Source organism: Megascapheus bottae, chromosome 7 (genome assembly GCF_031878675.1).
Source record: "Megascapheus bottae isolate mThoBot1 chromosome 7, mThoBot2.hap1, whole genome shotgun sequence".
Taxonomy (NCBI): Eukaryota; Metazoa; Chordata; class Mammalia; order Rodentia; family Geomyidae; genus Megascapheus; species Megascapheus bottae.
The window spans coordinates 10,767,498-10,782,967 of record NC_143515.1 but is presented as its reverse complement, the minus strand read 5'-3'; the positions used below and the strand labels follow the sequence as shown (position 1 = coordinate 10,782,967).

Here is a 15,470-nt window from a genome sequence, read left to right as displayed (position 1 = left end):
TTAATATAAGGAAATGTATCTTCTTTTGAACACGTTTTATTTTCTAACCAGAGTTCACCCACTGTAGAAATAATACTGGGGGGGGGGATCTCTAATGATGTAACATCCAAAGGATGAACTATACTAAAGCTTCAGTTGTTATTTGGTCAGTCCCAGGCACACTCTCTACCCTTCCTTGCTGTGGCTACCTACATGGAAGAGAGCAAGCAGTAAGCTATTTCAATCCTGCTACTAGAAGCCCTGGGTCTGGGGGATGCCCAGGAAGCTTATGATCACAAGACAAAGCGATGTGGAGTACATTTTACACAGAACAAGGGAGGGAAGAATGCAACCCCATGAGGATGATAAAAAGGGTCAGGAATGAAGAAAGACCAGGTACTTCGGAAAAGACCTCACACATGATTCAGTGTCAGCTCTCCAGTATCTAACCATGAGATGACAGGCCCAAGGCCTAAGGACACTATTCTAGCCAGTTATCTTCATATGCGTCCCTTTCTCCAGAGAAGGTACTATTAAAATATCTGCTTGGAGAGATTCCCATGTGATAAACGGTAGTCAGAAAAAAGGAAACTGGCAAAAAAAAAAAAAAAAAAAAAAAAACCAACCCCAGACCTTCACATGGGGGATCCTCAACTTTCTATGAGTGTGCATGCTGCGCCCATGTCCAGCCCTGCTCTGTCTGTGGTCTTCTCTACCTCAGAAGATGCCATCCCGGTTCTCCAGAAAGGCCTGCGAAAATGCAGCCTTGCCTTCCTGCATCAACCCCTTCCACACCCCCATTCAGTCCTTGCATGTGTTCTGATGGTGCAGTCAGTACTGGAGCACTTCTCCCTATGGTTCCCACACCTTGATCCCAACCATTATATCTGAAGATGTCACAGGTAATTCTGGATAAGCCCCAATATTCTTGGCCTTAATGGACTGTCTACCCCACAAACACATGTTAATTCTAAATGGAAGGAGGGGGAAATGCAGTCCAAATTTGGTGACCCCTTAGAGGGAAATATACAAATACTATGTGAATCTCCTAAATCACTCAAGAACAAACATTCGAACCAAACAGTTCAAGATGCCTTCATTTAATTACCTTCCAGAAATTTATTACATCTTCATAATTTTAGGAACAAAACACATTTCTATATCCCTTCAGGAAGAAAAGGGGGCAGTTTGCTGTACTAAAAAGCATAAGTGCCAAATTTCCTCTCAGAATGGGACCGTTTAAGGAGAAAAGTACCTTGATGTTTTAGCACATTAGCCCAGAATCCCCAAAGTTTAGGAACTGACACCATTGGTTATCAATAGTGTCTGTAGATGCTGTGTTAAAGACAAGAGGTCTCACTTGATGCTTCAGTGTCCCAAGGCCTATGTGATTTACTCAGTATGATCACACTTTTCCTAACATAAAGGGACAGGGACAGGTTTGGACCAAGACTGATCTTTTCACCTTGCCAATGTTATCCACTATGGGTATCTGGCACACCCATGTCTAAATCGTTCACCATGGCCCTAATAACTATCCTATTGCCCAGTCCCACCTCTAAGTAATCCGGATACCTAGCAAATGAGTCTCCTTTAAGACTTCTCTACTGGTGTTATTACCCTTTTTTGCTATTCCCACCTGTACTCCACTTAGGGCTAAAGAAACTAGCCCCATTCTGAGGCTGCCTGCCCACAGACTATATTATATACATGCAAATACACTCACTGCAAATCCTCAAGTTGTCAGGCACCAGTGGCTCATGCCTGTACTCAGGAGGCTGGGATCTAAGGATCATGGTTCAAAGGCAGCCTGGGTATGAAAAGTCCATGAGATGCTTATCTCCAATTAACCACCAGAAAAGTGGAAGTGGTGCTATGGTCAAGTAGTAGAGTACTAGCCTTGAGCTGAAGAGCTCAGGGACAAGACCCAGGCCCAGAATTCAAGCCCCACAACTGACCAAAAACAAAACAAAACAAAAACCCTCAGGTTGGGGGCTGGGAGTTTGACCTAGTGGTCAAACTGACCAAGTGCTTGCCTAGCATGCACGAAGACCCAGGTTCAATTCCTTGGTACCACATATATAGAAAAAAGCCAGAAATGGTGCTATGGCTCCAGTGGTAGAGCTCTGTCCTTGAGAAAGCCCAAGGACAGTGCTCAGGCCCCAAGTTCAAGGCCCAGGACTGGCAAAAAAAAAAAATTCTGAAACTGGAGCATATTCTTCCATATAACTACTCTATAGCACCTATAGGAGAAATGAGCATCAATCCACCTCTTAAGCCTTTTTCCTGAAATCCAGCTTTAAGCTAACTCTCTAAGGAGCTCCTACTTGCTTCCTGTCTACTATGCAGGAAACTTTTTTTCTCTCAGGCTTTTCCCCTCAGGCTAGAAATCTAACCTGCAGTTAACCAAGAGCCACCACAGTGAGTGGGAATGTGATTATTTGCACTACACAGACAATTTCAGACACAGAACTCAGAATGAAGCACACAATTTGCAACTATGTGTCCAGAGGCAAGAAGTGGCTACATGGAAAGGAATTCTCAGCTATTTTTTGCTGCTCTTATAACTTAGAGGTTTTGTACTGCTTCTCAGCTCAGTATACAAAGATCAAAATTATAATAACTTTAGTCACTTGGTACCCAGATTTTAATTTCTATATAAAAGAAATGAAGATTCTTAGGAAAAATAGCTCATTCTAGAGGTTGCACAACAATGATGCCAAATGAACCTGGAACCCCTTATACTGTCAAAATGTAAGAAAGTGCTTAAAAAAAAAAAAGAGCTGAGTGCTGGTTGCTTATTCCTGTAGTCGTAGCCACTAAGAAGGCCGAGATCGGAGGATTGTGGTTCAAAGTTTAATTAAAATTAAACACCAAAAAAAGCTGGAAGTTGAATTGTGGCTCAAGTGGTAGAGTTCTAGCCTTGAGCCAAAAACACTCATAGTACCCAGATCCTGAATTCAAGCCAGAGGACCAGCACAAAGCTAAGTAAATAAACAAAAGGCTCTCCAACAATGGTGGCACGTCAAAGACAACACAAAGCCAACCGTGTTTCCAGTAGCAAAAGTCAGAGCAGTGTGAGCAATGAATTAACCTAGCATAGAATTATAACCCAAAGAATAAAACAAAGGGCCAGGAATCCACATTGATATAAAAGATTTGGAAAAAAATAGAGAAAGAGGCAAATCTACATCAGAAGCATTCCAAATAATTTATGTATGTATTCCTTACTCAAAAAGTAGACTCCAATCCCTGAGTGAACAGTTACTGCCTTCCAGAGCATGACTTTACAGGGGAGGTACCCTAACGAACATGACCTGGTTAGGTGGCCATTTCATGGTCATCATGTACTTTTTGATGTCTTATACTACAAAAGATACTTCCTCTTTATGGTGTTCTTCATAAAAATAATTCCAATTTAAGGGTATTAGAAACATAAGTCAAAGCCAAATATACAGGTGTTCTACAAATACCTGACTACTTGCCCTCAAAACTGTCAAGGACATTTTAAAAGAATGATATCCTGAAAAACAAGCACTAAGAGAAATCCAAGGAGATGTAACAAATAAATACAATGTTTTAGGCTGCATTGAATTGTGGAGCAGGTATAGCTCACTAAGTAAAAAGCTAAAGAAATCTCAATCTAAATAAATACACTTTGTTAGTAATGTATCAATTTTGGTTATGACTAATGTACCTTGCCAAGCAAAAAGATAACTGTAGGGGGAACAAAGGGGGTAAGGAGAGTGGGAGGGGAAGTAGGGAATGACTGTATCTGTATTGACTGGGAACTTTTCTGTAAATTTAAAACTATTCTAAAATTTAAAGGTCTGTTTTTAAAATATCCTTAAGCCTGAATCAACTAGCCTTTCCTCTCTTTGCAAAAAGCAAAGATGGTAAGCCACACTTTATCTCCCACTAGTACTTAGCTATCTTTGGCCACCCTAAGAACCAATCAGTACCCATTTGTGGATTGGCATTTGCTTCCAGACTTACCCTAGCCCACTCCCTGCACAATGGTGCACAAGGCTCAGGTCAACACTGCAGGTCAAAACAAGCAGATATCCTTCTGCCAGCTTCCTCCAGCTATCAAAAGCAGAGAAGTTGAGACATCTGAGAAGCAGCTGGTATTTGCAGGACTCCTTCCACTTTATCTTAGGCAATAACATTTCTAGGATAATTTTCCCCCAGCCTTCTTGATGTAACTTGTCTGCAGAAATCCAGCCCTACACAGAAAAGCCCTTGATCTAGACCTGCTTTCCGCAGTTCAGACTACAGACCCTCTAAATCAATGTGAGGAGCTTCTCTCAAGCCTGATATGAACTATGTGAATTTTCACACCTTTTTGAGGTCCTTCAGATGCTTTAATCAAAGGAATATAAGTTGAAAAACCCCAATCTGCAAATACAAAAAACAAAATGTTATCAAATCCAAAGCTTTGTGAGCATCCTATTGATACTAAATCAGTTAAAGTCTATGTAAATATTTCAATTCCAAAATTTCAAAATCTGCAAGTCTTCTGGTCCTAAGTATCTTGGATAAGGAATAGTTAACCTTGTATCAGCTGACAGGGAACAGGAAAATCAAAGGTTCTCATCTTTCAGAAGATCACCAAGAGCAAGGAAAGCAAGTGGACAGAGAGAGGGCACAGGAAAGTATCACATGGGATAAGGGGGATGATTTTCTAAATATCCTGGACTTTCAGAACATCAGAGTTTATAGCTGCTTCACAAGGTTCCAGTTAGACATATCCGACTCTTAACTGTTTTAAGAGTGCCCACAATGTCTGTGCAACTCTGTAATTACAATTTATAAATGAAATTCCAGAAAGGAATATTGATCCATTAAGTAATCCATGAAGAAATTCAGAAAACAAAAAGCTAGCAAATGAGCCTTTTAGGGAGTTATAAGGAGAAATTCAAGGAGAAACCTCTTCCAAATAGCTCTCACAAGCAGCCTGGGCTCCTTTGTGTGGACTCTGGCAAATTTTCCCAATGAAGGATATGATTCCATGTGTAAATAGGGCCAGGCAAAATGAAACAAAGCTGATATTCAGGAGTCAGTGATCAGGAGATTCAGGGTTTGAAGCCAGTCTGATTTAAAAAGTTAGCAATGTTAGAAATAGCTCCGGATATTGGGGTGTCACATGGAAATAAGGACACCAACTGGGAAGGCAAAAGGGTGCACCATTAGCCAAAAGGCAGACAAACAAGCACATTGAGCACGCAGGCTGCTCCCTTTTTGTCCCTAACGCAGCAGGCCCTGCCCTTCTACTCATATTGGCTGAATTCAGGATCATAATCTGTAAAATGATGTGGCTTAATTAACAGGATATAACTAAAATAAAGTGCACAGGAAAAAGATGTAACGAAAACATATAATTAACAAGGCTAACCCATCTGGCCAAATCAGGAACCTTCAGGAAAACCATTCTCTCAAGATTTAACAGAAAAGAAGGAAACTATTTTGATAGTAAAGATTCTTTTCACACAGCAAAAGAAACCAGGTATGGTGGCTCAACGCTGTCAGCCAACTATATGGGAGACATAAGTAAGCGAAGGCTGGTCAGTGAAAAAACAAACAAACAAAAAAACAACAGCTCATGACCCTACCTACGAAGTAACTTAAGTAACCAGTGGTTTTGTCTTCTGTGTTGGCCTCTTGCATCCCCTTTCAGCCCAATTCCCTACACATGTTTCCTCCATCCTACTAGCCACATTGGGCCCTGGCTCATAAGGAGAGTAAAGGGTTTGGTTATGCCTATCCATAAGGCCCATAGAAATGAAGCTCCAGAGACTGACACACAGAGAGAAAAGAAGAGCTCACAACAAAATGGGATCTGGAGTAGTAGGCAACGTAAGGAAGGGCAATTCCAGGAATGGCCATGGGGTAGAGGGGAGCTAAAGCTTCTTTTTTTTTTAAATATTTTTTATTGTAATTAATAAAAGGGTTACATGATATTTGCCATATAGAAGGTGCATTAATTCACATATATTGATACCCTTTCACATGTCTTGGTCCCCATTACCCTCCCCTCCATCCCACCCCCCGGTCTTGGTTTTCCCCCCTTCCCTATCCAATTTCAAATAACCAAATACAAATAAATCCAATATATCAGATAACAAAGTGAGATACTGTAGCAATATGAGATAACCAAGGGACAGTGAAAGAGATGAGAGATAACATAGTACATTAAGGACAACAATCATTCATTATATGGCTTTTGTTTCACTATCCTGGAGGTCTTTTCAATTAGCTTCATACTATATGGCCTCATGTATCTAGGTTTTGCTCTATTGCAGATCTCTGCTAGTAGAGCCCAAGGTTTCTACTGATTATGACAAATGAGGGAAACCATTGAGCCTAAGTTCCTTTGAGTCTGGCTTACTTCACTTAATAGGATTTTTTCTAAGACTTTCCATTTCCTAACAAATGGGGTGATGTCGTTTTTTTCTGACAGCAGCATAGAATTCCATTGTGTACAAATACCACAACTTGTTGATCCACTCATCAACTGAGGGACATCTAGGTTGCTTCCATATTTTTGCTATGGTGAATAATGCTGCAATGAACATTGTTGTGGTAGTGGATTTAGTATGCCCTAGTTTCTGGATGGTTGGGTAAATGCCAAGTAGTGGAATTGCTGGGTCATAGGGGAGCTCTATGTTTAGCCTTTTGAGGCACTGCCTCAAAACTAGGAGTTTTAAGTACTCAGGGAAAAGAGGAAGCAAGGACTAGGATGATGCCAACCAGCTGTTGAAAGTAAAAAGTGTACTCACAAGGCAGAAAGAGAATGGATAATCTTTTGAGAATTTCTAGAAGAGACGCAAGGCAGGCTGGACCTTTTCTAGGTGATTCTGTTTCACCAGAGTCACTCTGGTAACACTGAACTCACTTAGGGACAAAGAAAGGCCTCCAGGAAACTCATTCCTGAGTCTCCCTGAGCAGGTCTCCTCTATGTACTCACCCTGTGTTGGGTTGCAGTGTGGCAGCTGTGGGGCCTTCCTGACCCTACACATAGGAGGGGAGGTCTCTTCCCAGAGTCATGGATTCACTCGGACAGGAGAGTCTGTGATCTAAGGAGCACTTGGATTTGGGTTCAACCCTTCATCAGCTACTCCAACAGCTAGCCATCACTACTCAGACACAGGACTGAATTTCTGCATTTTAGCCTGACTGAACAGCCACTCAGGTGATGTGCATAAATATATATGTGTGTACATATATACACACATACATTTGCATGTGTATATTATATATATGTATTGTATGCATATACATACATATATGTGTATGTATATGTCTAGAATTACGCATTTGGGGCCAGGTATTACCAAGGCAAACAGGCAGGCCAGTATGTGTGTATATGTATATATATACATATTTACCTGTGTATATGGGGGGTATGTATACATATGTATACACACACACACATACATACACACACACACACACACACACACACACACACACACACACACACACCCTGGCCTATGTATGTCCTGGCAATACCTGACCCAAAATGGGAGTCACATAAGCAAAAAAATTCTAGAAACTATACATAGTTCAAATAAATTCTATAGTATGATTTTCATACTATATGAAAGAAAATCATTTTTATATATATCCCTGAGCTTGTTCACTCAAGGTTAGTGCTCTACCACTTTGAGCCACAGTGCCACTTTCACTTTTCTGGTGGAGGGAGTCTCACAGACTTTCCTGCCCAGGGTGGCTCTGAACTGCAGTTCTCAGATCTCAGCCTCCTAAGAGGCATGAGCCACCAACGCCTGGTTTTATTTCCCTCCCCCACTCCCCCAATGGTGCTAAAGTTTGGACTCTGGCTTCACATTTGCTAGACAGGTGCCATGCTTCTAGTTCTTCTATTCTGGCTATTTGTGATAAGGCCTCACTTTTTGCCCACAACACAATCTTCCTATTGACAACAATCCTAATTTGATGCCTCCTATTTGTAACTGAAATGACAGGTGAATTACCATGACCAAGTACTGGCTGAGATGGAGTACTTAAAACTAAGATCCTCCTACTCTCAGCTATGATTATGGACGTGAGCCTACTTTACAAAGAAGGTAATAAACCACAGCAACTAAATTCCAATCCTAACTACTTCAAAGAATGCTTTCATGGTTGGATCCTTTTAAAAACAAACAAACAACAACAACAAAAAACCCTTCTGGTGAGCCTTATCCAATACCTAGCAGGATAAAAGTCTACTCTCACCTGCTGCAACATGGAAAACAACAGCCTTGCTCCAGGCACCTGCTGTGCCTCTCCTCTACTGGTGCAGTGTCGTAGTGCTATGATCACCAAGAGGGAAAGCTTCAAGTCTGGCTCTCAACAAACCTGGCCCCCAATAAACCTGTAGACTTGGGCAAGGTCCTCTCCCTTTCTGGACCTCATCTAAGGGAAAAGGGAGTAGCTCTGAAAGCTAAGCATCACTTCCCTTTTCCTCAGATGATTTACGCTGGAGGTGCCTCAATCTAAACATACACCACAGCAGATCTCCATAAAGCCAAGGCTGAGGCTGAGGGAAGTGACAAAAGTGTCCGTTTTGGCCTCTCCTTCAGGAAGTCATTGTTCAGAGTATAAGAATAACCCATGAAGAGAAGTTACACAAGAAGAAGGATATTTCTTCAACATAAGGAGCCAAAATACCCTGGCTCCTTCAATACAAAACACTGGGTTCATCTCTCCATGGCAGATTGACTCCTCAGAAAACTGTTACTTCATCTCCCTTCTGAGAAAGTACAAATTGAGGGCCTGAGACAACAGAGAGCATCTGCAAGAAGGATCAAGTCTGTGTGCACTGCCCTCTATGTGTATTCTTCCTGCTGTTCCTTCTCCGGACAATGAAGGGGACTATTAGGAACACAGTTTGGTAGAACATAGTGGTATACTCTGAGCCATCCTCTCTCACCACGGGCCCCCATTCCACTACTTCCATAGCCCAATGACCTTCACCCTCCGCCCTCCCCCCGCCCCCCAGGTCTCGATCCATATGAATGGCACTCCTACATCAGGAAAGGCAGACATGATACCATGGAAGCACACCAGAAATGAAAAGAAGGCCCGTTAGAACCACACCTGACCAGAAGCAGCAGGAAGGAAGTAACCACTCAACTTCCCACCACTTTTTTCTCTGGTATGGCATCAGATTTCTTTCAGTTCCTGTTCCTTCAGTGCTTAGCCTTTGGCCATCAAGGAGGAAGACCCCCAATCCAGACCCCCTTGTAGCCTAAGAACAGGTGGTCTCACTGCCTCACTTTCCTCTGGAGAGGTGTGAATGGCATGGGTAGAGAGAAGAACCTCTCTCTTGCCACTCTAAGAAACTAAGAATTCAGAAGCCTGGGGTGGTTCCTCAAGAATGTGAGAAAACATGCCTGTCTCAACAAGCAGTTTAAAAAACACTGGTGGCTCACGCCTATAATCCTACTCAGGAGGCTGAAATCTGAGGCTCGTGGTTCAAAGCCAACCTGGGCAGAGAAGCCCAGAATAGGCTGGGAAAGAGGTGGGGAGAAGGAGGGGGAAAGAAAAATGTGAGTTTCCATTAAAAAAGGCAGATACTGTCAACTATAGATCCACTCCTCTATCCTGTGAATTTGGTGGCTGATCTATGCTTAGACAGACTCACTTATATAACCACAAATGTGAGCTTTGTGAATCCTGCTTGCCACTGACTTCTGGGAGGCTCCAGCCTCTTGCTTGGAAACTAGGATGACAGACACCAAACAGGAAGCACAGAGGAGTAAATGAAGCTGTGCTTACTGGGGCTGAGATCAAAAACCAGAATTCAGTGAGGTTCCAAACACTTAAATGGTCCTACTATGCATAGTGAGTGCTTTTTAGGTTTAGCTTAAAATATACGAGAGAAGGTCCCTTCCTAAGCAAATAGAGAAAGACGGTAGGAAAGACAGTGAAGACAGAAATGCTGGAAGGGGTTCGCTGGAGAAGCACAAAGAAAGTACCAAAGTGAACTCCAGGCCACACGAAAGCCAAGGGACTCTCACTGAAGGTCTTGACAGAAGCCAAGGGAAGCTAGAAGCCTCAACAGGAACCAGGGCAAGCACAGGGCTGAAAGAGGAAGTAGCTTCCATCATTCTAAGCAAGGAAAGTACTCACTCAGCGCCTTTCAGAAACCTGAAAGCCAACCACTAGAAACTTCAGTTACTTATAACCAGTAGCTGAGGAATCTGGTGACCTGTAAGCAACACTTGAGCATGGAGAAACAAACAAATGAAACATACTCGGGAACACGAACTATTGTGAATTTTCACCAAATATATATATATATACATATTCATTTTAAGAGTACTTTTCTTCTATTTCTACTTTGAAATGATATGATTTTTTTAAGAAATATTTATTTCTAAGCTGGCACGATGGTTCAAGCCTAGAATCCTACTCAGGAGGCTGAGATCTAAGGATCAAGGTTGAAAGCCAGCCCAAGCTTTCTGGCTTATCTCTAATTAACCTCTAGAAAATAGGAAGTGGGGCTTGGTTCAAAGGGTAGGGTGGTAGCCTTTAGCTGAAGAGCTCAGGGACAGCGCCAGACAGAGTTCAAGCCCCATGACCCACCAAAAAAAAAAAAAAATCCTTTGATTATCATTCACCAGAACAAAAATTGTGTATTTTATCTACTACTTCTCTTTTACTTACTAGGCTACCCAGCTAAGAAGGTATTCAACAAGTGAGTGCATATCTCCTAATAATGTACTATTTTCTCAGATAGAAACAGTCTGTCCTCTAAGTTACCTGATCTCTCTCACGTGGGACCAAGAGCTTGCATTAAATAAGAATCCAGCACAGACTTGTCCTAGGTTACCCTTGCTGGTTCATGCCATGTACGTAATTCCATTTCCCTTTCTTCCTGGGGCCACTGGTTGTTCTAACATCATTACGAAAATGAAATGAAACTATAATCTGTTCATTTAACAAACAAGTCTATCATATAGCCATAGTAGAGGCCAAGAGTTTGGCCTAGTGGTAGAGTGCTTGCCTAGCGTGCTCAAAGACCAGGGTTCGATTCCTCAGTACCACATACATAGAAAAAAGCCAGAAGTGGTGCTGTGGCTCAAATGGTAGAGTTCTAGCCTTGAGAAAACCCAAGGACAATGCTCAGGCTCTCAGCTCAAGCCCAGGACTGGCCAAAACAAACAAACAACAACAAAAAAAGAAACCCAGCCATAGTACTTGACTTGGACAATCATTTTTTTCAGATCAATTTAACAAACTCAGGAAAATAAGGACATTTTCCATTAATCAAGCCGCAGAGCCTTCATTGTGTCCGTTGTATGCTGGTCAAATAGTGCTTCTATCCCACAGGTGTTTGCCTTTTAATCCCTGGAACCTGTACATGTTACCATACATAGAAAAGACTACCCAAGTAATTTAAACTGGAGGTTATGATACAGAGAGATTATTTTATATTAGGCCAGAAGGCCTTAAATTATATCATAAATAAAGAGGCAGAGGGGGATTTCAGGGAGAAGAGAACAAGGTCATATAATGGAAGCAGAGGAAAAGAGAGTCACAGAGAAAAGACAGCGGACAGGTGACTCTGAAGATGGAGGAAGGTGATAATGAGCTATGTATGGAATACTGGAAACCACTAGAAGACAAAAAAACTAAGGTATGGTTTTCTCCTTCAGCTACCTGGAAAGAGTATGGCTATACCTGTTGACACTGATTCTGGACTTCTGCCTCAGAACAGTGAAAGAGTACGTTTCTGTTTTTTTGTTTTTGGGTTTTTTTTTTTTTTTTTTTTTTGCCAGTCCTGGGCTTGAGCTCAGGGCCTGAGCACTGTCCTTGGACTTTCTCAAGGCTAGAGCTCTACCACTTGAGCCTCAGCACCACTTCCGGCTTTTTTCTATGTATGTGGTACCGAGGAGTTGAATCCGGGTCTTCGTGCATGCTAGGCAAGCACTCTATCACTAGGCCAAACTCCTGGCTCCCATTTCTGTTGCTTTAAGCTACCATATTTGTTATAGAAACCATAGGAAACTGATACAAGTGATTCGATAGAAAGGCTATACAATAAGGCAATCAGCTCACTGTATATATGTTAAAGTCTCTAGAAATCCAATTAGTGAAAGATACTGCCTAGACCATCCCCAAAAACTGTGCAAAAAACCTACAGCCTTTGCTTAAAAAGCAATCTTTGCACCCTGTTCACTAAAGTTCCTTTCTGTAACATCTCTCATTTGAATTTGTCCTTAAAGGAGGGAGAGATGGCTCCAAAGCTGCCTAAAGACCCTCAGCTTGTTCCACATAAACCTAATTTGCCATAAGCAAAATGTCCAGTACAATTAACTTTAGAAGAGTTCAAAGGATGTCCTCTGCTGAGATCTCAAAGAGCAGACCCTCCTCATCTCACGTATAATGGACTGTGACTATAACCACCTCACCTAACTAAACATCCCAAAACCTTCTCTTAGTCCACAGGCCCTGCAACTGTCAAGGCAAAGGCTGGACCACAGTGAAAAAATACAGGCTGACAAACGAAAGACAGGATTAGTTAACAGCTGGCCCTCAAAGTGCTTCTTAGCATCTTTTCATGCAAAGAGGCTTCCCTCCCCTCTAAAGCTTCTTCCTATTAATTTCTTCAGTTCTTGGTCCATGCACTCCACCCAACTCTCCACTTTCCTTCTTGAAGACTAAGTACAAGTGTCGAAATCTACTATGTGTAAAATTTCCACTTCCTCCATTGTTCTTGGATCTCCTTGTGCAAACCAGAGGCTCAGCTTCCTGGATTGCTGAAGCATGAAGCCCCATGATCACAAGGACCCTTCTTCCCTGCTTTGGTTTGATGGGCATCTCTCTCACTGTGTCAACAGACCCCAACATGATCCCAATGCAGAAATTTAAAACCTCAAGAGTATTTAAGGGGGGTGAGAATGAACAGAAAGAACCAAACTGTCTCTTCCCTGGAAAGTGCCATCTGCAAGTCCTCTGAGCTATCTTCTCTGCACCCATTCTTCTGTGGCCTTCCTCAAGAGCTGGGTTCACTCAACAGAGACCTTAGCTGCAAGGTAGCTGAATTTACCACCAAAGCACTGCTGATAGAGGGGGCAGAGCCAGGAGCAAGAGTTGCCCAGTGTTCCTCAGCCAATGGCATCCATGAAGTAGACTCTGGAGGGCTAATAGCTAAACTCTGCAAGACCTTCACTCACCCACAGAGGCTTATTTAGGATTCTAATCTGTCCTGAAGCAGTCTTATAAGCAAACACTTGAGAGCTCTTTGGAAGGGGTTGTCAGATTCTGCTCTCTGGTGAATCTGCATGGCCAGCTAGCAATAATGACTTCCTTTATACCCTCAAACTTATTAGACAAGTGGGTAAGAAGAGGCAGGTGTGTTCCCAGAAGCTTATCAACCTCTTGGCTCTGAAGGTAGACCACACAGAGGAGTCTTATCAATCTCCATGATACTGTTGCTTTTATGTGACATACTTTCACACAATTATTATAGCATCTTAGAGATATAGAACCTGAAGTCAACCTTTCCACATGGCTCTATAAAATTTATCTATAATGCCAAATGAAATATAAATGCACACTCTCCTTCCAGCTGGGGTAGAGTCCAGGGTCCCTAGCCAGGGGAGTGGGAGAGGGAGCAGCCTCCTTCAAAAGCTAACATATTGGTGCCAAGAACAGGCTAGTAAGAGCCTAACTTGCACCCAGAAAGCACCAGATAAGACTACAACACAGGTGGCAATGGGGAGACATGCAGCTAGACAAAAGAATGCAAAACTCCTTATATTCCAATGATCTACTGTAATATAAAAGTCAATATGGTCAGGCACCGGTGGCTCACACCAGTAATCCTAGCTACTTGGCTGAGATCTGAGAATCACTGTTCAAAGCCAACCTGGGCACAAAAGTCCTTGAGACTCTTATCTCCAATTAACTACCAGAAAACCAGCAATTAACTACCAGAAAACCAGAAGTGGAACTGTGGCTCAAAAAAGTAAATATGTGTAGCAACTGTGCAGCATAACATAATGAAAGTAAAACTTGTTTAAGGTATGTTTATGTGTGCCTGGTGGCCTGCATATAAATTACCCTGAGAAGTATATGCCACTAGTATTTCTGAGGAGGGGATCTGGAAGGCTGGAGGATGGGACAGGAGATAGAGTTAACTATATATCCTGCTGTAATTTACATTTTGTTTTTGTTCAGTCCTGGATCTTGAATTTAAAGGACTGGGCACTGTCCCTGAGCTTTTGTGCTCAAGGCTAGCACTTTACCACTTTGAACCACAGTTTCACTTCCAAAATTGGAATGGTTAATTAAAAAATAAGAGTTTCACAGATTTTCCTGCTGGGGCTGGCTTCAAACCATGATCTGCAGATCTCAACGTAGGATTACAGTTGTAAGCCACCAGCACCTGATATAACTTACTATTTTTTAGCTATAAAAATGTATATCCAGTGGTCAAGCCTGTAATCCTAGCTACTAAGGAGGCTGAGATCTGAGGATTGTGGTTCAAAGCCAGCCCTGGCAGTTAAATCTGTAAGACTCTTACCTCCAATCAACTACTCAGAAAAAGCTGAAAGTGGTACTGTGGTTCAAGTGGTAGAGTGCTAGCCTTGAGCACAGAGAGGCTCAGGGACAGAGCCCAACCCTGAGTTCAAGCCCCAGGACCAGCCAAAAAACAAATATATATATATATATATATATACATACACACATATACATATATACATATATATACATATATATTGGTTTTGCTTTTGTCTGTATTATTGTTTTAAATGACAGAAGCTATTCTACTGTCATTCTTGTAGTTTGAGGAGATCCTTTCTTGGATTATAACCATTCATATAAACCATATGTGTGTTCTAACTAACCATCCTGGGCATCTGTAGCTCAAGTTTGAGCTTTCTTGCCTGTACTCAGAGTTACTTCTCCTGGCTTGGGCCCTCAGCCCTGAATGACAAGGGTGGCTGCAGTGTCAAACCACATGCAGAGCCAGCACCTGGCTATTAAGACTTTATTTTTTTCAGTTGGAAAAACATTTTCATTGCGGAGGCAGATATATATATAGATATATATATACACATATGTGTATGTGTGTATGTGTACTACTAAGTTTGTAAAATCACACTAAGAACCATCAGTTTTTAAGAACTCTCACATTGTAACACAAATATGGTTATATAATTTTTACTAGTGCTGGAGAATGAAACATAGGATTGGTTATACTAGACTAGTACTGTATTGCTGAGCCACATCTCCAGTCCTGCTTTATAATTTTATCAGGTTTATATAATTGTAACCTGACTTTATAAAAAAATAAGTTTAAAAAAAAAAAGAACTCTTACCAAGTGAGAGTGCAAAGCCCTGAAGAGAGGACAAAGGACTTTAAGGGACCTTCTCTGGGGCACTGTCCTCATACACTTAAGTGAGAGAAGCAAAGAGAGGACCCCACCACTGCTGGTGATAACTGCTTATCACCTGACCACAGACAGCATCTC

The 15,470-nt window shown here is 41.9% G+C and overlaps 1 protein-coding gene across 11 annotated transcripts in view; it reads right to left on the bottom strand.

Moving 5' to 3' along the window:
- The window catches only part of Inpp4a (inositol polyphosphate-4-phosphatase type I A), a 124,168-nt gene that overhangs the window by 88,439 nt on the left and 20,259 nt on the right, over window positions 1-15,470 (bottom strand). Inside the window, exon 1 of one of the 11 annotated variants that reach the window (XM_090336468.1) lies at window positions 3,976-4,035. The exons of the other annotated variants lie outside the window; for them this stretch is intronic. The gene's annotated coding sequence lies outside the window, so the exon portion shown is untranslated. Of the gene's footprint in view, window positions 1-3,975; window positions 4,036-15,470 lie in introns of those variants that run through there. 11 annotated transcript variants of the gene reach the window in all.